Source organism: Cupressus sempervirens, chromosome 10, assembly GCF_028749045.1.
Source record: "Cupressus sempervirens isolate cs-2001-9-10 chromosome 10, ASM2874904v1, whole genome shotgun sequence".
In the NCBI taxonomy this organism is placed as follows: Eukaryota; Viridiplantae; Streptophyta; class Pinopsida; order Cupressales; family Cupressaceae; genus Cupressus; species Cupressus sempervirens.
The window spans coordinates 892,863,195-892,869,012 of NC_143127.1; the positions used below are offsets into that span (position 1 = coordinate 892,863,195).

Below are 5,818 nucleotides of genomic sequence, written 5' to 3' on the forward strand. Positions count from 1 at the left end.
TTTATTCATACAGAATTTTGGATTCCACTCTTTTCTCTTAAAGCCATCACTTTGATTTCAACATGTCGAAAGAGAAGCTCATGTAATTTATGTTGCATTTTTGAGCCATTTTAACCATGGACAAGGATGCTATGGAGGGAACTACGGTTCCCAATTTTGAGCAGCAGGAGCTTAATTGGAAATTAAAACATATGAAACCTATCTCATTTACTGATATCATTTCAATTTCTATCTAATAAAATAGAATCCTGTGTAAGCTATGCTACTATTCTAAGACATTCAAAGCTTACACAGGGTCTTGTAGATGGAGTAGGTCAACTAATTAACTCTTATTTTTAAAAATTGGTATGGTTGTAGGTCAAATGCATGCGAGTGATTTCACATTTACAACTAATTTCATTTCATATGAACAGATTCAAGGTTAGAAGAGTGTATAATATAGGATCAATCTTAGACTTGCAAAATATGGTATTTGAACATTTCAGATTTGTGTTGTGTTTTATGCTTATTTGGAGATGTCATTTTTTATTCACAATATTGTTGAAACTAGTAATCATTGAAAGCTTATTCAAACTGTATTAATGATGGGATCAATTATACAGTCACAACATATGGTATTTGAAAAATTTAAGGAGTATGGTATCACTGTAGTTTTAACCGTTTGGTGATGTTGCTTATGCAAAATATTTTTTTGAAAGTCATTTCTACAAGCCACTCATTTATCACATGAAATGTCTGGAAATGAGGAAATATGTTATTCCTTACAGTCCTAGGTATGCTATGGAAATATATGTTGTAACAGGTAGCATGCCAAGACTATTACCAAGGAAGGGCACTGTCAATGGTTCCAAATCATTGAGCAATGGGTGCATATTGTATGGTGTTTCTCCAAACACCCAACACCCATGAAAATAAATCATCTAAAGCCAAACTGCCAAAAGTATCATCCACCTATTTGGTTTCACCTTCAATGAAGGGAAACCTTCATATACGTGCTTATCAACTTTTATTTCCTTTGGGCTTACAAATTCCCTACTAAGATTTGAACTGATTGGCGAAAATGTTCTCAAATTTTTATGCTCTCCTCGACAAGAAAAAATCCTAATTTGTGATGTGGGCTTCTCATTTTCTTTTTAGATTTTCTTGATAGAGAACAATGAAGGTGTAGTACATCCATGACTAAGAATATTAGAAGTTGCTACTCTTGTCCCCAACTCTTTGCATAATTTTGCCCATTTCTGTGCTGCATACAGCTAGGACATTGTAACTTTTCCAACTGATACAAATAAGAATCATTAGTTAATACCGAACTCTTTCAGGAAGGATTTCATCTGTTGAGATCATTTGGTGATCTAAGAATAGTTACAAATTATTCGAGCACACTCTAATCAAGAGGCAGTCCTGAAGTTTGAAATTTAATTATTACCATTTTGGCGTTAATCATAAAACTGTAGTAGAATAGGAATTTGTAAATCTTGTTGTAGATCATTTCTTAAATCAGTTTTTCTTTGTATTTGGCAGCCCTTCAGACTACAATAATGTGTAATGGTAAATTTCTGGAAACAATCATTTTTATTCTAAAGTTTTCCCAGCTAAGCAATATGGTGTTCATGTTTTTTAAATCAACTTTCTTTTGTATTTATCAGCTCATCAGGCAACAAGAATGTGCAGTGGTATATAGTCAGAAACATTATTTTGTTTATGAAGTTTTCCTAGTTGATTCATGAATGCAATTCATTTTGGATTCGTTGATTTCATATGTCCAAGTACTTCTTCCACTCTTTACTTTCATTAATCTAGATTATCAAGTGTGGATTCAATAATAAGCTAAAAGAAAGTTTATATAGTCAGATATGAAAGGAAGAAAAGAAAATAGTATGTATTTTTAATTCATTTCTCTTATCATATTGAATCATGAGACTATTCCAACTCTTAAATACTGAACATTACAAATTGGAATATATTTTAGCTGTTCTAAAAAATTCTCTTAATTTTTCTCTCTTTCCTTCCTACCTATTCTGACAAACACAAACGCTACTAATATTGTTCCTCACTAGTAACTATAATTGTCAAGTTATTTATTTTTTCTATTATTAATATTTATGTCATTGACTTTTAAAAAAAAATTCTACACCGACTTGACCTAAGGGGATAAATCTCCAATTTTTAGTGTTAAAAAATGCTTCTGAAAATAACATGCTGTACATTTAGATGAATTAAAAGCAAGAAAATTTTGAGGCGTGATTTTTAAACGGAGAAAACCCGTCCACACAATACTCTTAGTCTCAAGTAAGACAAAACAAAGACCGATCAAGGCAAAGGCAAACCAAAGGCTCTGCTAATAATTTTATCAATGTACCTACGAATACACTGTCTAGAAATGAGAAAACGACTCAAAAAGTCGGCTGAAGGAGACTGAAAATCGAAAACATTTAGCAAAATGCTTCTGATAATAAATATGTTAGAAACGAGTTACGATTCAACAAATCGGCTGAACGAGTTACGATTCAACATTTAGCAACTGCATTGCTTCTCAAAATAAATTTGTTTATTTTTCCTGAAATTAACCTAGCTGTACATTTCTATGGATGTAAAGCAAGAAAAGAAAAATCTGTGGCATGCTTTTAAGGGGAGAAAATCCCTTCCGCGAACGCTTTGCTCACGGACTTCTCTTTCAGAGCGATTTTCTCACCCCAAACAATTTTAACAGTGGAGGACTCAAAATATTCTGAAACTCCCTCTTTAAGCCGCTTCATTAACGCTGCCATTTGCGATTCAGATTGAGAGTCGGCATTCTCCTTTTCTGATTTTGGCTTCTGCAGCTCCTGCTTACTGGCAAACTGTTGAGCGATCATCAGTCCAAATTCTGGCATTTTCAGCTCTAAGCGGATGTCAAGGCACAGGGTAATTATCTCAAACTGTGAATGACAAAACTGAAGCGGGATGTTTCCATTTATAGAGAGCGAGCAAATACGATGCTTCTGCCACGTGTCCCACTAGAGTTGCAAAACGGGAAGCTTCAATCCAACGGTGTGAAAACCATGGATGAGGAGCGGAGGTTTCGGTAAGAAGAGGACAATGTATTTTAATATCCAGGAAATGACGCGTGGAAGTCGACAACGTGAAAAAGGTATTTTGGAGTGGAGAAAACAAGAAATATGGGAAACCGTGTGCCCGGGTACAAACCTAACTTATTGTCGATAAATAATTTTAGGGATGCGGCTATTTTCTTGACAGAATGTATCTCTCATCAAAATTCAAAAAATCAGATTCATTTGTTTTTCATAATTTACATGTTTTATAATTAAAAATAATCAAAAAAATTGAGAAAAAATTACTGTGTTTTCAGAGATCCTTTTGGTGCATTCTATCTATAGCTGTCGCCTAACTTTAGAAGGAAGGATAAGAATTTGTTAGGAAATTGTGATTTTTTATGTCATGTTGATGGAAAAGAGTCCTAAAAATGATAAAACATGTATTCAATCTCTAATTACAGTAATATTATTTTCTAGATTTTTTTAAAATAATTCGTTTATTTGTAGATCATTATTAGAATATTTCATTGTGACTAATGGGGCATTTGAACATAACTTCAAAATGACCATTTTTTGATAACTTGGTCTATACTAATAGAGATTCTTGAAATCACAAATTTTGAAACCTTAGCTTCAATAGTTGATTCACATAAATATACATACTGAAAAAATCATCAAAATTTGACATATAATTTAGAATTCGTAGGCATACAAAGGTTAGAGTGTGCAGGGCCCTTTCCCCTAAATCAATTGTTGTTTTTATTATTAAAATATATTTAATAGGTCCTTGATATAAGATTAGGATTGAAAGATATTCATTTTGATGAGTAGGAGATATTTTGTAAAGCAATTTAAATTGTGACATTACTACATGATTCTACTAATTAGTTTTTGATATTGATGCTCATAGAGGTTAAGAAATAGAACTTCCCTAGAGATCACCAATCTCATATTTACTCTTCATAGTTTCCTTCAAAGTTAAGCCTATTTTTCTTGCAACTCCATTTGTTAAAAAAAATAACAAGTGGTAGTGCCTTATGAACCATTTGTTATAAATCTCCTCATGAATTTAAAATCATTCATTATAAATCCCCTCATCAATTTTAAAATTTGGAGATATTTATCACAATCTATGTAGTTTTTTAGTCAAACACATTGACTCATCTTTCATTGCTAGTGGTTCAACAAAAACCCTTCTCTTGTGAGAATAGATGAAACACTTATTGCATCTAGGTGATACTCATAGAGTTGAAGCATTAGGAGGTTACCCATCCTGGTACTGCAAAAGTTGTCTAAAATATTATCATGGTTTCATTTCTTTTATAGTTGCATAGGTATATGATAAGTAGATACATTTCTCACAACAAAGTCAAATTATGATATTGGGCTCAAGATAGACTAGTACTAAGATGGGTGACCTATGAGAAATCTGCCTCATGAAACATGAGTCAACAAGTTAAACTCAAAAACTATACTCCATAGATCTAATTTTAAATGAAAAAATAATAATTGTAGAAATAGAAGTATAGAAGTAAATAGAGCTACCAAGAATAAAAATTCTATTTTGAGTCTAACCGAGTTTAACAAATGATAATATTTAATTTCAATAAATAATGATAATTTTTTGATCTTTTTTTATTTCTTGGTACTAATTTTTTTATTTTATTAATAGCATTAAGTTTATATACATATGTAGCTTCTCAGAACATCTTTCATGAGGTTCTACATTCATGATTACATCATTGATCATTACAAATCCTACCAAAACAACATTCTTAACCAACATTACAATTGTTACTTTTTTCCAAAAGAACATGTAGGTCATCTAAATTAAACTTGCATAACCCTACTAGACATCACATTTGCCTAATCTTGTTGCATTACAGTTTTCTTAGACATGCATTCATCCTTACCAATCTTTGTAACACCATTCCTTCAAGTAGTTACGAAAAACTCCACTAGTTCTCCTCCAAAAGCTCAACCACTAAATGCATGTTTGAATACATTTATCTTCTTCAAGGGTACACCCTTCAACCATTGTCGACATGGAAAAATTTTTCTTCCCTTTCAAACCTAGTTTTTAAATAATAGATTGGAAAGCTTAACAATCATCATAAGATAACATAGAAAATTCATTTATACCAAAGCATCGTGGAAAGCAACACAAAAAATAAGAACAACCAAATAAACACCATCACATTCTTAAAACCACTTAAGGGCTAGCAAGAGATGTGAACTCACCTTAGGTTTGGAGGAATGAATCCCACAATTCTCTCATCTACTAGTACATTTAAATTGCACTCCTCACTCCAAGACTTGTCATCTTTGACCTTTTGTGGGTCCTCCACCCTAGCCTTAAGTTGTTCTTACAAATCTAGATCATCTTCCAACCACCAATTTGCCCACTCCTTCATGGATTGACCTAATGATCAGGATGTGTTCCATGATCAATAGTTTTAATCTATATCAACCCTTTTGTGCTTGCTTGAACCTCAAGTACCTCTTGATCTCAATTAATCACTAGATAAAAGGTGTGATTTTTGTACTTGTGATATTTTCTATTTTGGTTTCCTTCTCTCCTAGTGGAACAAATCCCATCCAAGGATTGAAATTTTTTAGGATTTCTTCCATGCCCATGAGGTATAGGGCTAGAACAATTTATTGATGTGATGAACTAAACTCTTTCCTTTTTCCCCCAAGTTGTAGTACCCAAGCCATTATCATCAAATAAATATCAGTGTTGGTTCAGTGCTTGTTCTCCAATTTAAAAAAATAGATAAGAA

The 5,818-nt window shown here is 32.5% G+C and overlaps 1 pseudogene; it reads right to left on the bottom strand.

Moving 5' to 3' along the window:
• Positions 1-642: 642 nt before the first annotated feature.
• LOC149536865 (protein TIC 20, chloroplastic-like) lies at positions 643-2,873 on the bottom strand (annotated as a pseudogene).
• Between the last annotated feature and the right edge of the window lie 2,945 nt (positions 2,874-5,818).